The sequence below is a fragment of the Pteropus medius genome, unplaced genomic scaffold (assembly GCF_902729225.1).
Source record: "Pteropus medius unplaced genomic scaffold, Ma_sr-lr_union100, whole genome shotgun sequence".
In the NCBI taxonomy this organism is placed as follows: Eukaryota; Metazoa; Chordata; class Mammalia; order Chiroptera; family Pteropodidae; genus Pteropus; species Pteropus medius.
Genome location: NW_024351073.1, coordinates 2,687,785 through 2,708,079, shown reverse-complemented (window position 1 = coordinate 2,708,079; position 20,295 = coordinate 2,687,785). Strand labels below are relative to the sequence as shown.

The window sequence follows — 20,295 nt, the reverse complement described above, 5'->3', positions numbered from 1 at the left end:
AATTTTTTTTTTATGTATGGAAATTTCTCTTTTAACATCCTAGGCTAAACTAGCCTCTGGTGACTTTAACACATCTCTATTCTCATTTGCTTGGCTAAACAGAAGGCCAAAAGCATAAAGGGATAAAAAGTGGTTAACGGAACATTATCATCATTTTTTTTTGAGCAGAGCCACCCTCCTAGGTCATGAATTCCATGTTCCATTGCACCTACTGTGGTCTGAGGTGAGTTCTTTGATTTAACAATCAATCCACAGCTAAATAGTGCCAGACCACCCACCAGGCGCAGGTGGGAGCAGTAGAACATCAGAGCTGGGAAGGACCCAAGGACAGCCCAGCTCCTCCACTTAGGGTTGAATAAAATCAAAGGCAGCCTGGTATCAGCCTGGGAAGGTTGAGTATTCACGGTTGGCTCTCAGGCCTACTGGATTCACATCTGGGTGCTCAGTGGTGTGGCCTTAGGCAAGTTACTAATTTCTCTATTATTAGCTCTGAGGTTGCCAGGATAAATAACTAACACATACAAAGTACTTGGTATACTGTCTGGACATAGTACATGCTCAATCTTATGACCCAGTGTCCCATAGCCAGTTAGGAAAAACTAGATCGAGAATCCAAGTCTTTCAACTTCCAATCCCCTGTGCCTCTTACTTTGCCAGAAAATAAAGGATAACACATAGATGAGTCCATAAGTCCTTGGCATCTAACTGGGTAAACAAAAACACTACATCTGAAACAATCAAGGGCTACTATTAAGGAGTGACTGAATAAGGCAGTGATTCTCAAACTTGGCTATACATCAACATCATCTGTGGGATTTTTCAAGATCCTGATACTCAGACCAATTAAGTCAGAATCTCTAGGAGTGGAGCCCATGCATCAGTATGTTTTAATTCTCCTAGACAATTTGAATAGGAAGCCAAGGAAGAAAATCACTGTCTGGAGCAATCATGACACCTTGATGGGCCATCTCTGTTCAAAGAGGTTATACAATTTGCTTTCGATCGCTACAAGTACTTTAGAAAGCCTGAATGTGACCAAATATTATGACTCCTCATCCAGTCATTATTTTTTAAAGCTATCATTGATTAGGCTTTTATTATGTGCCAGGCTGGATACTTACCTCATTGATCCAACACAATAATCCTATGAGACTGGTCCAATAATTAGCCCTACTTTACAGAAGTGGAAACTAAGGCCTAGAGAGATGAAGTAATTTGCAAAAGTGACACAGATAATGTACAATGGATCTGGGACTCAGACATAGGCCTTCCAACCCAGAGCCCATGGAACCAGACTGTGAGTCCATCTCAGTGCTCTACCCCCTGAAGCATCCCTTTTTAGAAATGTTTCTCTCACTTGCCACCCATAATATAAGTGCATAACTCTCCCCAACCTCTCACCACCACCATCACCTCCACTTTCTCCAGCACCATCACCCAAACCCCTATATTTTTGTAAAAACAGGGTTTTTTGTTTTTGTTTTTGTTTTTTTGCCTTTGCTTCAATGTCTTTACTCTAAGAGATCAACTGTCCCCTTTTTCTGTCACAAATCTTTATATAGCTTTTTTCTTGCTAATTCCCACTGTTAATCTCCTTTCTGGTTCTAGCTACTTTTGCACCTGGACTGCTGAATTACCAGTTTTGTAGCCACCCACCCTCCTTCCATTTACAAATATTTAGCAGAGTATAAGGCAAACTTCATCTGCTGTGCTTCCAACCCCAGTCTTCCAAAGTAAAATTATCTTGCTCTGAAAAGTCTTCATCAAAGAAGTTTGCATGTTTTTCCTTTCTAAGTCCAGATTCATAGATAAATCAGTTATCTATGCAGTATAACAATATTACCGTGAATTTACTAGCTTGAGACAACATACACTCATTATCTCATAGTTCTTATGTGCCAGGAGTCCAGGAACAACTTAGTTAGGTCCTCTGCCTAGTGTTTCAAAAGCTGTGATCAAGGTGTCAGTTGGGGTTGCAGCCTCATCTGAGACTCAACTGAAGAAGGATCCACTTCCAAGTTCATTCATGTTGCTGGCAGTGTTAAATTCCTTTCAGTTGTAGGATTGAGAACTTCAGTTTCCTCTTGGTTGTTGGCCACAAGCTGCCCTCAGCTCCTTGTGACACCACATTCTCCACAATAGCTCACAATAGCAGCAGCTTTTTTCTTCAAAGGCAGCAAAGGAGGGGGTTTCCTTGTTAAGGTGGGAATTATAACTGTATATAATGTGATCACCGACACATAATCATAATCTAATTATCTCTGCTGTATCACTTTGGTTAGAAGTAGGCCATGGGGCCTGCCCACACTCAAGAGAAGGAACAAGGGCATTAACAGCAAAAGCAAAGATCACGAAGTCACCTTAGAACTTGTCTTCCACAGTAGGGCGTGGGCACCCAGCTGCGCCTTCGCTCCTTCTGATCGATCCCTCATTTTCCCCACCTCCACTTCCCGATCTTTGTCACCTCCCAGTCTTTGTCCAAGTTCCTCAAATTTGGAATGCAAGAGAAGAAAAACTTCTTCCATCCCCAATCCTTACACTAAAGATAGGGAAAGGCATTTGGGCAGTAGTCCTTCATTGTCAATTAAAGTAATACAATTTGGCAATGTGACCCACGGCAGATTCTCCCTTAATGTAAAAAGGCCTCAGCACTAGTTTGCATAGAGTCAAATATATGTGGTAGGAGGAATACAAGTTTTTCGTGCTAATCAAATGGTTCTAGTTAGAAAGAAATTAATCCTTGTTATGATGAGGCGGTTTAATTTTGTACATTTAAAGAGAGAGTAAACCATAAGCCAGAATGGAAGCCCTTTCATTCCTTCCCACTGGCCAAATCTCATCCCAATACGTACACTGCCTGCCTCTAAGCCAGACAGCACAGAAGCCAGAATTCATCCTTTTTGCTGCTGACCCATCAGAGGGTAGACCAAGAAGAACAGCCGTTATAGAAGATACAAAACACAAGAAAGTACCAAAGAGTGTAGGACTTGATTATTTTTCTATGGAGTGGAGGGTTTCACCTTGGAAAAGGGGTTATGAGAGTATAAATTAGAATTAGTTTCAGCTGTAAGAAGCAAAATTTCCAAATAATAATGATTTAAATAAGAAAAAATATTCTCCTTCTCTCTTTCTCTCTTTCTCTTTCTCCCGCGTGTTCAAGAAGTCTGGAGGCAGCTAGAGCAAGGTTGATGAATACTTCATAGGGGTAGAAAAGCAAGCTCTTTCTCTATGCTGCTCTGCCATGTGTAATCTCCATTTCCAAGATAACTTCCTGGTCAAAGTGGTTGTTGGAACCCCAGTCATTGCATCTGTCCTCCAGTCAGATGCTCCTCCATTTAAGGACACATTGTACAGGCTGCACACACTTCTGCTAACATCCCATTGGCCACAAATGAAAAGTCACACCTGGCTGCAAGAGAGGCTTGGAAATGTAGTTTTTATTTTAAACACTTTATTAAGTGTATAGATAAAAATTAGGTACCTATAGATGAAGGATATATGTTTACTGGTGGATGACAAACAGCCTCTGACACAGGTGTGGTGACGTGAAAACACATCCCATTTGCCCATTCAAGAGAGGACTTACTACCCAGCCGTTGGGGCAGTCTTCAGCTCCAGTGCCTACAGGTTGGCCTCAGCTACAGGGAGCCACCTGGCCCAAGGACTTGCTCACATTCAGTGGCTGAAATGGGGACACAGGGGCTGGCCTTTTTGTCCAGGGTGGAACAACTTGGACAGGTCATTTTAGCTTCAGAGCCCCTCTCCCCAGAGGTTGGCTGAAGTCACCACTGAGAAACTCAATTTCTGTTTCTCCTTCATCCTAATCCTGCTCCCACTCCCTTTCTTTCACAACTGTAGATCCCAAGTGTACTACCTAATAAACATCCTGTGCCCTAAATTCTGTTTCCCAGGAATCTAATAATAGGGGAAAGAGGACATAAAGAGAAAAGGCTATTGGAAGTAAGGAGAGAAGAGAAAGAGGAAGGAAGTAGCTAAGTCCATGAGGGACACTATTAGTCAGGGCTCTCCAGAAAAAATAGAAACTGCTATGCGTGCGTGCGTGCGTGCGTGCGTGTGTGTGTGTGTGTTTGCATGCAATACAAAGAGATTTATTATAAGGAGTTGGCTCACACAAGTCAGAGGCTGGTGAGTCCCAAATCTGCAATGTGGGCCAGCAGGCTTGAGACTCAGGAGAGCTAATGGTGCATATGAAGTCCAAAAGCAGTCTGCTGAGAATTCCCTTTTGCTCAGGGAGCCTAGTCTTTTTTGTTCTACTTTGGCCTTCAACAGATTAAATGAGGCCCATCTACATTATAGAGAGCAATTTGCTTACTCTCAGAGATTTAAATGCTATCTCATCTAAAGATGAACTTCAAGGAGACACATAAAATTAACTATCAGAGACATTCTCTCAAGGCTCAGAAAACTCCCTTTTGGAACCTCATGGATCTCCCCTTAGCCCTCCCAGCCAACACACACACACACACACACACACACACACACACACACACCACCTACCCCACCACACCCTGAGGCCTAGAGTAGTACAAGAAAGCAAGGTGCCTGATTTCAGTATCTCATCCTTTGCCCTGTAAAGCTATAAAGACTTTACAGAATCCTTGGGTGAATAACTGTTCTTGGCATTGCATATTAACCTCAAGAAGGATGAGAGTTTGGAATACAAAAAAATACAAAAAACAGTCTCTCTCTCCATTCAGGACAGAGATGGCAGCAGTTGTTTAGTGGGTTACTGGACATGTATGTACAAATAACCAAGCCCAGAAAGTTCATTCTTCTCTACTTTCCATGCCCAGGTAAAAACAGAAGAGCCCAACGCTGAGGTTTCAGCAGGAAAGGGCTGAGCTGCCCCCAGCACATCCTCCTGAGACAGGGCTAGCCTAACACCATCTATTCTTCACATCTTTATACTCTTATATGTCCTCTTACAATTCCTTTGTTCCATATAGATTTAAGTGCATATTATAGTCATTTTTGTCTTTTTGGCTAGATTTCTGGCAACCCAACTGCAGTGATGGTTTCTACTCTTTAATATGCACCTACAAGGGCCAGGATGCTTCAACTTCTCATGTGCCTTCAAAAAGGTCAGGGCCAAGATGCTGTCATTAGAAACAGATGACACCAGGAAGGATGTTAGTAATATGTTGCCATAACTTCCCTGTCCAAAATATACATATATTCTATAAATGACAGGGAGATTTTAGAAAAAGTCAGTTACTTGTCCTCCACTCCTTGTTAGAATATATAAAAAATACAATAAAAGAAACTTAAAAGACTCTGAAGATATTTTAGAACTTGGCAGGCTTATACTGATTCAAAAGCCCAGTCCTCCTGGGAAACTGAGACCCAGAGAAATAACATGGTTTGTCCATGGTCAAACACCTAGTTAGCTGTTGAGCTGGGTTTTGAACACAAGTCTTCACTCTTATGATATGTTGTAAACATTACTCAGGTTTTCTTGGCTTTTTATTTCTTTTCAGCAAAACTGTCATTTTCACAAAACAATATCACATGCAAACGGGACTTTCCAGTGTTGGCAATGTATTGGAACCCAACCATTCTTCTCACTGCATCCACCACGGGGCCATCAGTGCCCCTGCCAGACACAGAGCAGAAAGAGGATTCTGCTAATGTTTCCTGGTTCCCTGGGGTCAGCCCAAATTGCCCCAACCTTTAGGGATTTGCGATACCTGACATTTTATTGGATTATATGATAGTCATGTCTCCCCACCCCAATCCCCCATGAAAAGTGCAATCAGGCACATGAAAATGACTTTCTGAAAAAGAAGTGTAACATATCTCCTCAAGATAATACAGCTATGCTTCTGATGTTGCAAACCAACAGAGGCCCTCACATCCCCTCCCGCCAGGAAAATGAATAATACATGAGGACTTTCAGGAATTGCTAGAAGTATGATACCCGCCCTTTCCAGATTTCCCGGAAGAATCCTGATTTCTTTCTGACAAATAAGTAAATTAAGCATGTAACAAAGTTTGCTTTGATTTTTAGACCTCTGAAAAGGTTTCATGTCCATCAAATTGTTCATCAAAAAAAACCCAAAAAACAAAAAACAAAAAACCCTGTGTTGGACCTTTCATCCTGATGGTATGTTGTAAGCTAATGTAAAGAATGAACTGGACAATGAGAAAGCAGTCTGAGCACCTCCATGCAGGCCTGGTCTCTGGCTCCTCCCATCTCTCTACGCCAGCCCTCAGGTCACAGAACACCTACATTCCACTCCACAACACGACTATGGGGAGCATTTTGCTTTCTTCCCACAAAGCAAATTTCATTTTGCCTTTTGCAGATGAATCTGATTCATTTTTTCTTCTGAGGGTTACATGATGACCTGCTATAGGCCACAAATTCAAACTGAGTCACTAGTGCTGAACTGCCAGATGTGCCCATGTTGAACATTCAGAAGTTCTGCAAAACTCTAAACTCACAAAAGCAACTTGACAGCAAGGCCCAGACCAGATCAGCAGCAAAGGGGGTCTCACTGCTGTTGCATCAGCCATTTTCCCTGAACCTTGCCCAGCCCCTCTAGCCAGGTTCTCCTTTCATTCTTCCTACCCTTCCACTTTCCCTCTCTCTCTCCATCCCTGCATTTCCAGTTTGGTCAGATCTGAGTTTAAATATGCAAGCACCACTTACTCTCCTCCTCAAGGCTGCTGCCACTTTCTGGCTGCAAGAGTTAAGTATCTCATCAACAATCCCTAGCCAGAGCGTGCTCTGTCCCCCACCCTTCTTTCCTGTCACCTTCCGATTCATTTCCTGTAAGCTGTGACCCTTTCTTGAGAACATTAATTAGCCATGATGCTTTTTTTTTTATTAGAATTCTAGGAAAGTGATATCCATATGACTCACACTTCTGCAGCTTAAAACAGTATTTACTATATTTGAGGCTAGATGCTTACTGTATGGATTTACGACCATCTGTAACCATTCTGGGAAAGAAAAAAATCAGCACCACCAGTTCTTAATGGGACTTTGCCATATCACTAAAATCCTGAGTGAAAACATATGGGATTATAGTATCTTTAAATGATCTCATAAATGTCTTTATTTGGGAATACAACAGCTTTTCTTTATAATGTTAGTTTTAAGAATAAAGTTAACACCACCCTTAGAAATTATATTCTACCATTCTCTGCTTAATAAGAGAATGATTTTACAATTTATATTGTTACCTAAGAAGCTTTATAAACTTATACAATCATGAGCTTGTTAAATAAACCATGTAAATTTATGTGGACCAGGGTCTAAATTAATTCAGGACTAAATAAATCAAACTCTAGCTAGCCCATGATTTAATTAAAAATTGAAAATATGACTCAAGGCACTTAAGTTTACTGATGTTTACTGCCAAAAGAAGCATCATTGCTGTGACAGAGATAAATGTAAGAAGGGCTGATAGATTTTTCAAGGTTGAAACAGACAGACGTATCAAGATAGACATGGCATGGTAAGAGTTCTTATAATTGCTCAAATAAATGTCTTTAGTACAGCTTCAGAATAAGTAAACTCACAATGTACTTATGAAAATCCATAGATGTGCATTTTTATTCTCAGCTTTTCTCCCTCTAATTTTGGGTTTTTGTTTCTCCTTACCTTCTTGTGAAATATATACATATATATATAAATTTTTCCAAATTTATTTTCATTCCTGTTTTCACTTTCTATATATTACTTTTTTATAAAGTATTTCCTCCCTGCTATTTTCTGAAACATATTGTGCTAGTGGCAGCCCTATTTGTATCTCAGGTGTTTGTGCAAGTTTGACTGCTCATGAGGCTTCCTTCCTAGAATATATATATAGATGATCTTTCACCTGGCTGAGGCCTCTCTTCAGCCTTGTGTCCCCGGCAAGGACCTGTGACCACTGTCAGGTGCCCTTAGACATGAAGCAGATTTCAGGGGAGGGCAAGTAAGGCAGAAATGTATTGGAACCAAAACCAGGACACATGAGCAGGCAAGTATGTGTGTGCTTATAGAGATGTTGGGACAGTATTTCAATCCCAGGTTCTCTTGGAAACCTTAGGGGAACAGAGACCTGTATCTCACTCCCAGGTTCTAAAGGGCACAGGTAGAGAGCAAGCTGTGGCCCCACGAAGATGCTAAGTAGGTGACGTTTGTCTCCATTCTAGCTCTTACCTCTGGCTTCTGCACAGCCCACCCGCTCCACCCCGCCCCACCCATGACTGGCTCCCCCTGAGATTCTCTCTGAGCAATGCCATTGTGCAATGGCTTCTTTCTCCAGCTTTTCCAATTAAAACCTTTCCATCATATTCGTGTTTTAAGGAGTGCCTTTAATGCCTTCAGGCAAAGGGAGTTTCAGGCCTTGTGGGGAGGGGGAATTCTCTTTTAAGTAAAAAGGGCCTTAGATGTCCTCCAGACTATATAGGTCTTCTTTAACCTGTGCTCCATGTCCCCCGCACCCCACCCCAACCCCAACAGGACCTTCTATTCCTCTACAACGAGCTGGCTCTGAGAGCTGCAGGAATGGAGAAAGGTCGTCCCAGTCCCCATGGAGCCTGAGAAACACTGGGGCTCTTAGGGAAGGACACGTGTCGGGATTTCCCCACATGCTGACTATACTCAGGAGATTGGGAGGGAGCTGGTGAAAACCTTTGAATTATTGTCCCTTCTTTTCATTCTTCAACACGAACTTGGTCCTTCCTCCACAGATTTTTAAACAACTTTTGGGAGACTCAGAAAGCAACACAATATTTAGAATTAAGTTTAAGATCCCCCAGAATTCTCCTCAAGAATAGCCAAAACCCAGGGCCTAGAACGCCCCTCACTGCCAACTGATCACACAGGAAGGAAAGGGGGGAAAAAAGGAAACAGTTCCTGAAATGACAGAGGCCAGAGCCTTGGCAAATGGATCTCACCTCCTGTCAGTGAGATTCCTGACTAACTCTTGAGGAGAACCGCAGAAGCTGAAGGCTTCTTCCTTCTCTTCATGCCTAGCTGCCCACAGAATGTGGCCACCTGGTGAGCAGAGGAAGGCTCATGCATTAGCCTACACCGCCACCTAGCAAAACCAGAGGGTACTCTAGAAACACTGAGCTGGGAGGTTTTGTTGGTTTTTTCATTGTTTTTTTCCACAACCAGAAGGGGTTTTCCATTTCATTCACACAGTTCTGGGAAATGGAATTTGTGTAAAACCTTTCTTGCACATAATGAAAAACATTTATTAGCATCTAACGAGAAAATCTAGCCCAAAGGCAATTGTAATCAAAACTTACGAGGATAGTTAGCTCTTTAAACTTGCATTTTTTCCCCCTTGTTAACAATGGTGACTATGCAGTTCTTGTTTAAAGAACTTGATTCTGTCTAAAGTTATAGGTTTTGAAATTGACAAAAAGTTGTAATTTCTCCTGCTTTCTTTTCCTTTTTAAATTTTCTCTCCCGGGTCAGATTTACATCTGAATGATGCCAAGAAGTCCTGAAGGGGAAGAGGCTCACGGAGGACAGGTTCTATAGGCAAACTTAGGTAGAGTTCAGTCAAGGGACATTCTGACAATTTTATGAGGTTGCTGTGTCCCTTTGGGTTCAGGAAAGTGAGATGAGGCTCACCCTGCTTCCACAAAAGCAGCCCCATAAGGAAACACTTGCCAGGCATGATGAAACTGGAGCTTAGCAAGAGATCCAGGTACATGGATTCTTCCACAGGGTTTCCCCTCTTTGGTTTCTTTCAAACTCCAGTGCTCCAGATTTTCAGGAATCTTACTGTATAAGTAACATAATTTGCCATGTTAAACATTTGGTGCATCCTGAGATAGTTCTTCAGAGGCAATTATGAGAGTAAAGTATGTTCAAAAGCTTGGTTTTTACAGGTGTAAAAAGAGGGGCTGCATGGATTTTAATTTGAATAGACCTCAGGCACAAAACAGAGGTCCCTCTTGATGTAAAAGACTATGAAATTTTCGGTCCGCTTTTAGGATCTCTGCTCCATTAGGGACTTCTTTCCCTAATTGCTCTACAGTCATCTAGTTGAGTTCTACAGTCATCTAGTTGAGTTCAGAAAGTCTCAATATGGGAAACTTGTTTCAATTATTATGAAAAGGAATATCACTTTACCAACTGCTTCTCTTAAGCTCTGAAGCTCTGAAGCTCTGCATGAAGTAGAATGTTTCCTCGCCCAATGCAAGTAAAAGAAACTAACTTTCAGGACACTCATGTCCTAGATTATTTTATAATAGAGTAATCTAGATGATTCTGGGCTGCAGACCCAGTGAATCTCTAGCTATACAAGCTGAATTATTAGAGATACATATGTATTGAGGAAGTGAAATTAATGCTGAATTTCCTTTGCCTTTCTTTATCATTATTTAGTGTATAATCATACTTAATCTATATTAATGTTAGCAATACGAACAGAACTGAACAATTGACTTCCTCTGCTTCTGCTTACTGAAAATTCCAGTTGAGAAAACTTGATTAGAGAATCATTATTTCAGCAATGGAGGATAACTATATTTTAAACAAAAACCAATATGTATTCAGAAAGCCTTATTTCTGTAAGTCTTTCTTAAAGATGTATTTGAGTACTTTTCTACTTGTGAGATTATGTAGTATGTGGAAATTCAGAAAACATATCAGCCAATGGACTCTGAAGAAGTCACTTCACCCTCTGATCCTGTGCCTCCTGTATTACAATGATGTAAAATTTGCTCTGTCAATCTACAGAGTCGCTATGAGAAACAAAGTAATTAGTGCAAATGTACAGGAGTTTGTAAGCCTTAATAAAGCATTGTATAAATGTGAAAAAAAAAGAGAGAGCAAGAAATAGATCCAGGTACAACCTAACCATACATAGACATGGCCCTGCCCAGAAAGCTGAATAGCAGCTCTTCCCACTGAGATGGTAGAGGCTCTGAGGAAAATAGACTTAAGGATGCATCTAAGCTTCCAGACAAAAGCTGTTTTGATGACCACATTGGGAAGAGACAGTGTTTACCTTTTAAAGGATCAGGAGAGCATGGAGGTTATGCACATGGACTATGGAACCAGATGCCTCGGTTCGATGGTTGCTTCTGTTACTTAAGCTCCGCCTCAGTTCTCTACACTATGCGGATAATTCTAGTATGTATTTCATAGGGTTTTGGTGAATGTTAAATGAGGTAAACCATATAAAGTACTTAGGATAAGGCCTGGCACATGGCAGGCACTTAACTAGTGTTTTATTATCCTATGTAGCGACCTTCAGTGGCAGTTTCTTTGGATATCCCCACACTGGCAGCAGAAACAGGAGGAGGTATGCAGCTTTTAAAACATCTTTTAGGAAGGAGCATGTAAAAAAGTTTAAAACAGTTGTTTCTGCTCTAAGTGGATGCTCAATTAATACCATTATATGATTAACAATTGGGTTGTTTCTTTTCACCTGCCATTATGATCATTCTCTAACTCCAGCACCATCTCAGGTCCTATGGCAATAAAGCTTTCATTCATGTTTTATTAGACTGTAAGTTTCTTGAGTGCAAGGATCCTGCCTGGTCACTCTATGCCCTCAAACAACTATAAACTGTTACGTAATTTTGGATTAAACAGCTAGTCAATTTGGAAAGTGTTGCCTTTTCTGAATCATATTAATGTGATTAAGAGTCAGATATTATTAGTCAACTGGATTGACGCTGTAGTTAAATGAAAACAAGCCTTAACTTTTGGAACGTTTGTTAAGGGTCAGCCTCTGTGTATTGTCATTGACTTTGGGCCATTATTGTCTTCAATGCCTCACAAGATTCAAATTACAGCACAACGTTAGGAACAGACTATTTCTTAGGAAGTGGCAAACTGATGTCTTTTCCCGCAAGGTGAGTGCCTGAAGAATTTACCAGAAAGCCTTTGACACAATGAGTAATGCCAACGAAACAGCACTTTATCTTCAAAAGACATAGAATACACATCAACATACAGACTTTTAAAGGTGATGTCAAAGTGCAACGCTTCCTTGAGTTTCACTGACCGAGAGGAATGAGGTTGCGCTCAGGCTCTGGTGGTGGGAAAAGTGGCTTGACAAGTTTCATATGTATCGCATCTCTAAGCTTCATGTGGCTTTTTTGTTTAGTCCTAACTGAACTTCAAAAAAAATTATAAATATTAATTTAATCTAAGAGCAGTCTACACTCTTCATTTTTTATGTATATATTGCATAATCTCACATTCTCATATGAAAATGGTCAATAGTCCTTAATGAAAAACTCTTACTATCTCTTTATAGATGAGGAGACATGAAAAGATGTAAAAGGCTGTTTTGGCTTCTATATTACGTAGCATTTGCTTCCAGGTCTAGTTGCAATGTTTTGTACTAGGCAGACCCAGAAATAAAATCTTCGTTGGTTTATAGTGTTATATTTATATAATAGCAATTGAGATCCCCAGCAGCTTCTAATTTAGGGAGCAGCTCTTTGTAAGTGAAAACTCTGTTAGTAGCAATTTGAGCACAGGATCTCCTTTCTTATTGTTATCAGACAGTGATATATTGGAGCTGGGGTAAAAATCAATGCCTTCCTATACCGCCATACTGAACCTACTTCCTGCCTCTGATATGTACCAATGTCCTAATGAGACATAATGCTGTACAAATAATTTATTTGTCTGTAAAATGTGGTCAAGTATATATGCACATACATGTGAAGATACATGACTTTGAGTTCAATATAATTCCAATCAAAATTCCCCTGGGCTTTGCAGAAACTTGGCAAGCTGAATGCAAAATGTATATGAAAGAGCAAAAGACCAAGAATAGACAAGACACTCAAAAAGAAGAATCATATGGGAAAATCTATTTTCCAGATACTATATTATTCTAGGGCTAAAGCAATTAAGATAGTGTGGTATTGGCGAGGAAATACGGATAGACCAGTGCAGCAGAATATAGAGCCCAGAAACAAGTCTACATGTATATAGAAATCTGGTTTTTTGTTTCTAGAGCTGATGTTGCAGATGACTGGGGGAAACATAAATTTTTTTCAATATATGGGTATGGGGAAAATGAATTACCCATATATTTCAAAAATAAAATTGAACACTTCACATCACACATAAAAGCCAATTTCTATTGTATTAAAAAATTAAATGTAAAAGTAGAATTATAAAATTTATTAAAGATTAATAAGTGGAATAATTTTGATTTTTTTATAAAGATATCTTTGAAAAATATATGCTATAAATAAAATGATTCTTAAAATGAGATCTACTATATTCAAATTAAGAGTTTATTAAAGTTCCTTAAAAGACACCTTAATAAAAGAAAACAGTAAGTTAGAAACTGCGAGAAGTTATTTGCAACACGAATAAATCTCCAGAATATATAAAAAATTTCCCAAAATCAGTAAAGACGATCCAACTGATAAATGACCAAAAGTGTTAAACGTGTATTTCACAGAAAAAAAACAACAGACAAACATACATGGAAAATGTTCAATCTTATTAGAACTTATTTTTAAAAACATGCAAATTAAAACCACATCATATATCATTTTATGCTCACCATACATATAAGAAGAATCCTGACAAATACCTAATGTCACTGAGAATGTACAGCAATAGTTACACCTCTTTGGAAAATAATTTGGCATCAGCTAGTAAATTAGAAAACAGCTAAATTTTCTGACCCAGTAATCTCACCCCAATAAATAGTCCCTAGAGAAACTTGTACTGTGTGCTAGGAGACATGCAGAAGAATGTTTATAGCAGCATAATTTGTTTGTAATTAGAAAAAAGAAAAACTGAAACCAGACCAAATGTTAATAAACAATATAATAGATAAATAAATCGTGGTGTTTTCACAATGAATACATCAATGAACAAATCAAAAAGCTACACACAACAGATGGAATTCAGAAAGGAAATGTTGAGTAAAATAGCAAGGAGTAGAAGAATATATGCAGAATGATTTCCTATTTATATAACATTCAAGAACATCCAAAACTAAACAATATATTCTTTGGGGATAAAAATATATCAAGTAAAACTATAAAGAAAAGCAAAAAGATGATGTAAAAGCAAAAAGATGATGTAAACAAAAATTCAAGAAGTATCAAGTATCTCTCATGGGAGAGAGAGAGAGAATTTGGGAAGGCATGTTTCGAAGACTTCCACAGTAATGATAATGCTTTCTTAAAGTGGGTGGTTGGTAATGGATCTCTGTTGTGTTATTGTTTAAACTCCTTCAACTTTTTAAGCTTTATATTCTGAAACAATTTTATACTCACACAGAAATTCAAAAAGAGCACAGTGAATTCCTATGTATCTTTCATCCAGCTTGCCCAATAACTCAAACCAGGAAATTGACCTTGGCACTAATACTATAAGCTAAACTGCAGAACTTATTCAGATTTCACTAGTATTAACATTCACTATTTGTGTGTGTGTGTATGTGTGTGTGTAGTTCTATCAAGTTTTATTCCATGTATAGATTTGTGTAATCACCACCACATTCAAGATACAGAACTGTTCCATCACAAAACTTGATAGTCACAGCCTCCCCACAACTCTAACTGCTGGCAACCACTTGTCTGCTTTTATCACTATTATTTTGTTAACCTATACATATTTTTAATGTTCTTTTGTAGCTATTTAATTTTTTAAAAAAACTCAGTTTCAGAAGGGAAAAATGGTTAGCACATGTAAAGGTGATTCCCACCATCTATCCTTAGCCCATGTGATGAAATTTCCCTGGGCTTGCTGAATTGCAGGGCACTTCATGTTCACCACAACTCACCTCACTCACCCTGCTCCCAAGGGAACAATGGGAAAGATATGATATGTACTTTTTCTTCTCTTTAGAGGGTCATCTAGAATCGGAAGATCACTCTGTCTTCCCAACCTTCCATTGACCTCAGGCCACTGCAACGGGGTAACAGCTTATGACAATCTCTGCTTCAGAGAGTGACGTTAGCCCAGCATGGAAAAAGCTTACCAAACAAGCTAGACACAGACAGAGAAATTATGGATATACTGAGAGTCATTTGATCTTTACTGACAGCTTAATGCCTAAATCATGCTGTATTGTTTTCATCCCTTTCCTTCAGACTGGCTGGTTCTCCCCGAAGCAGAGACACTGAATCTCAAACTACAGTTTCCTGGCTGCTCCACACACAGCCAGTTTAGTCTGAAGCCAAATGCTCTAATCCAGGGACCCCAAGCCCCAGGCTGCGGACTGGTACTGGTCCTCGGCCTGTTAGAAACCGGGCCACACAGCAGGAGGTAAGTGGTGAGCTCAAGAGAGAAGCTTCATCCATATTCACAGCAGCTCCCCAGTGTTAGCATCACCTCCTCAGCTCCACATCAGATCATCAGCCATTAGATTCTCATAGGAGCACCGGTTCCTGGTGCCAAAAAGATTGAGAACCGCTCCTCTACTTCACCTGAACCCCAGTCTCGTTGTTGCCTCTCCTGGAATCTATCCTACCTATTCTTTAATGTGCCTCCTTTCCTCCATCCAGTCTCCTGGGGAATAAAGCCCTCCTGTACCATATTTTTTATCTAAAAACAATCAAAACTGTTCCCCATTTGGGCCCTTGTAATCACCTTTGATGCTTACTGTATCTTTCAAACTTGGTTCAAAACTGCCTCCACTCTCTCTTCCTTTTCCCCACTGGTTCTCCTCTTTCTAGTTAGGTGTGTTTTGTCTCCATTTTATAATGCCCAACCAGACATGTATAGGCAGACTCTGTTTTTGCCACAATCAGTCAGCTCTTGGAATCTTCCTCATAAAGGGAATCATATTTCCTTATAAGAACAATACCATATGTGAAGTTTGCATTCCTAAACAAACACCAAATATAAATAAATAAATTAACATGTAATCCTTAGGATATTACAATGTGATTTGAAATGGGGGTTGTGGACAAATAAATATGGGAAACACTGGATTTAATAAAGTTAATCCCCAACTCCTGCCCTACAAGAATGCTTAGATCTTTTCTATGTGATCCATAGACCTATTCAGGGGGAAGAAGGGAAACATTTCTACAGGCAGGCCTCTTGAGTGTAGAACCACCACCAAATTAAAGCATATATATGATATGGGCTCCCTTGCTCTTTACTCAGGTCTCTTCTAAAAGTGTTGATCGTAAGAACACTTCTCGATAAATGAGTTCCAGACAACTCGACCTGTGATAAGAGCCAAAAAGCACTATAGATCTTCTTATGAGAAAGAACAGTGCCTTCCCTTCTATACATATGGAGAGAGAGAAAAAAGAGATTAATTTAAGGATTGACTCACATGATTGTAGGGGATGGCAAATCCAAAATTTGTAGACTGGAGATTCAGATAAGAGTTGCTGTTGCAGTCTTGAGTATGCAGTCTAGAAATTCAGGCAGAATTTCCAGGTTGCAGTCCAGAGGCAGAATTCCTTCTTCTTGAGAGCACTCAGTCCTTGCTTTTAAGGCCTTCAACTGATTGGAAAAGGCCTACTCACTCCCATTATGAAAAGTTTTCTTTACTCAAATTCTATTGATTTAAATGCTAAATATATCTGAAAAATACCTTCACAGCAACATCTAGACTGCTGTTTGACCTAGCCAAGTTGACACAAAATTAACAATCATACACGATGCATAAAATATACTTAGAGCATACAGTTGGTAGAGAATGGTGAGGAAAAGTTCCAGAAGGGCAAACAGGTAATAACCAGCTCCTGATATATATTACTTTTTCTCCTTTTTTAATGCCAACAAAATGTTGTTGCTGCCAATCCAACACCAACAGGAGTCCCCAATCTGGGGTGCAGTAAAAGGAAAAAGTTTATTCAGGTAAACAGTTTGCAAACTGGGGAAACACAGCCTCCAGTAGAAACCTAAAGTTCGCCCCACTGAGACAAATGGGAGGCCCACTTATATAGAGACAGCACTCGCCCTTGTACCTGATTGGTCCATTTTTATGCAAATGAGGAATCCAAATTTACACAATTTGATTGGTCCAAATAGCTCTGTCCCAATTGGCTGAAATCTCAAGTTCTGATTGGTTGTTATGAAGTTGCTCTGATTGGTCCACAAAGATGCAAACGAGCATATAGATGAGATGTTCTAATTGGACAGGATAGGTCTGGGCCAGTTGGTCAAAATATGATTCCAAGAACTCCTTCATAAGGTTCAGCTCAGACAGCAGGAACACAGTACAGGAGGCTTGGCAGCTTAGTCTGAGGGCTTTTCCATGAAATACAGCATGCATATAAGGCCTCTGCTTGACTCTGATAATGAATTTGGGCCCTATTACCACAAGGATTCCTTTTTGACAGATATATTTCATTTCTTCTCAGGGTCAACAAAACACAAATAGCAATCTGTTATACACAGCATTTGATACCTTGCTTTATTCATGTTTTATATCTTGTAGATATTTTCATATTAGTATATGGCTTTCTCATTCTTCTTTCTGATGTATTATATTACATTTGTGGCTGCACAACAGTTTAACCAGTTCACTGCTTATAAACATTTGTATTTTTCCCTGGTCTTTTGCATTTACAAACAATGCCACAGTGACTAACATACATCATGTGCATCTGTGCAGGGATGATAAATTCCCGCAAGTATAATTAAGTAGACTGGGGAAATGAGTATGAACATGTTGTCAAATTGCCCTCTCTAGGGTCTCACCAATTTACACTCTTAACCAAAATATATGAAATGGCCTGTCTCCCAATATAAAATATTATTGAATTTTTGTATTTTTGTCAATAATCTAAAACACACTATTGCATTTTAAGTAGTGTGTATATGAACTTATTGTATCAAGAATCTTAATAACAAAAGATTTTGCAATATGTATCTGCAGAATGGGAAAGTAAGAGGTCCAAAATTATGAGATTTTCTGAGTTTATTGCATGTAAAATGCTTAGCATAATGTCTGACACATGGTAAGTACTAAATAATTATTCACTTTTTGGATATTCAATGCCCCTAAAATAAAAACATGATGAATTTGTCCTTTAAAATGAAGAAATGAACATGGTTTTAATAGGAAAATCAAGTTATAAAAAAGTATGCTTCCTGAGAGTATTAATGAATATTCTCTATATTTTTTTACATAAAACATACAAAGGATATTATTTTGTGTATTCTTTTTGTGTAACACAATATACAATTAAAATGTTGCCAATGCCAATCCATGTGTCAACCCTTGTTGGGGCCCCAGCTCTCTTTTTTGGGGTTCAAAAATGTCTCAGGGACAGTAAAAAGATCAGTGGTTGCCAGGAGTTGGAGGTGTGAGGAGGAGATGAATAGGTGGAGCACGGAGGATTTTTAGGGGAGCGAAACTATTCTGTATGATGCTATAATGGTGGATACATGTCATTATACATTTTTCTAAAATCGTAGAAAGCACAACACCAAGAGTGAACCTTAATATAAGCTATGGACTTTGGGAAATCTCTTTATCTTTCTCTCAATTTTGCTGCTCTATGAATAATAAAGTCTTTTAAAAATTACCTAAGAGATTGAGCTGTTGGCTGACTACTCATTCTCAATTCCCTTTGGAACAAATGAGAAGCCAAATCATCAGCATAACGTGAACTCTTGTGTGCCAACCCGCGAGGTGTGGGAATTCTTCTCACAACTTCTTGTCTGAGGGTGGAGGCAAGTGAGAGGTGTTTCAGAATCACTAACAAGGGGCAGGACTGTAAGTTACCCCTGCGGCCATGTACCTGGCTGTCCTCTGCTGAGATCTTGGGCATTATGGGGAGTACCTGGAGCCTCCTTAGTGTTAGTTCACATTTTAATGAGAATTTAGGCCAAGTTTCCTCTTTCTCTGCCTCGTTTTAAATGGCTTTCCATAGAAAATCTGGCTTAGTTCTAACATTCCCATTATAAAGGAACATTTTCCACTTACAGCAACACTTGCCTAAGAGAATCAAAACTGACAGTCATGTTTGAACAAGACCAGCTCTAACCAGCTGAGGCTGAGAAGTCACCATCAACTTTTGTACCTAATTAAAGACCCTATTTTGACTAATGAGCAACAGGATTTGTTTTAACCAACTTTGCACAGACCTATGGGCTGGTTCTGTCCTAAATCGACTGCTGGCTTTCAATACTTGATTAGCATAATTCCCATGAGCCACTCCCTTTCCCTTCTCACTGTCAATTTAAAAGCTGACTCCTGCCTCAGACAACTATTCGTTTCCTCATTGGCATGTGTACCTTTCTTTGTCTGGCAAATTAAGAGTCACAGCTTTGGGAATCTTTAGCTCTAGAGGTCTTTGATATTTGTCGATGCCATGTCTCCATCCTACACATCTGACATCTTGACTACATCCCCATATCTGTCATAATTTTTCTCTGTAACCCATATTAGGGTCCCTCATAAAATTTAGTTTCAAAAAAGATTCTTCTTTAAAAAAAATCAGTCTAACAAAAAGCGAAGCCCCAATAAGTTAAAAACTATCTATTTTATAAAGAAACGGGCCTGAAAATGTTGAGACAGGCTTAGTGAAAAAGTTGGTTTTAAACTCATCAGTTTCCATTACAGAAGCATGAAAATTGAAGTCATTTACATGGTGGCAAGAGAGTGTAAAATAGCCCAGGAAATGCACACAGTGGACAGCTGCTAACCATGGGCATTCTAGTAGCGTTCTCCCACCAGCCTGACATCTGTGAGCCACTTCTAAAGCTGCTGCTGCCTGGCTTTGTGGAGTAGCTAAGACTGCTGGTATGAACCCATTGTCTTCTAGGAAAACATGATACTCCATCTCTTTGGAAAAGCATTGGAATAATACCAAAGGTGGCAGTCAAACTAGACCCAGAAGTCAGATGTGAGCCCCGCATGCAACTGCACGTGTCACACTGCACCTCCACTCCCTCTGTGCTGCCAAGGCACATTTCTCTCTGCTTGTCTCTGCCTTTCTCTAAGGAGAAGTCTAAGGAACAGATCCGCTCTTTGCTTCAAGCATGAGCAGTGAGGCTGGTCCTGCACCGGAAGCTCACCTTGCCTTCTTGGGCAGCCCCTTTAAACTTATCCTCTCCTGCTCCCTCTTGCTCCAATAATGTAGAAGTAGAAAAGGATTATAAAGCTTCAACTGTGCGTAGTGGTCTATAGAAGGCCCTCTGGGAAAGCCCCAGGAAGGTGATTCTAAACCTTGTTTCTGCCTCCAAGACCCACTCCCAGAAATACCAGTGGCTAAGTGAAGTGGGGTGTCTTGGAGGACTAGAATCCTAGAGAGAAACTGCATGTGTACTTAAAAGCATCCCAGGATATTTTGATTGTGATTCTTCTCCCTTCTCTTCACTCCTCACTCCCCAACTGTCCTCCACAGAATGGGAGA

At 39.7% G+C, this 20,295-nt stretch overlaps 1 long non-coding RNA gene across 9 annotated transcripts in view; it reads right to left on the bottom strand.

Annotated features, from left to right (window-relative positions):
* LOC120586172 (uncharacterized) overlaps window positions 1-20,295 on the bottom strand; it is a 196,261-nt gene that overhangs the window by 161,981 nt on the left and 13,985 nt on the right. The window contains exon 6 of one of the 9 annotated variants that reach the window (XR_005648626.1): window positions 12,176-16,753. The exons of the other annotated variants lie outside the window; for them this stretch is intronic. This is a non-coding gene — a long non-coding RNA (uncharacterized LOC120586172). Of the gene's footprint in view, window positions 1-12,175; window positions 16,754-20,295 lie in introns of those variants that run through there. 9 annotated transcript variants of the gene reach the window in all.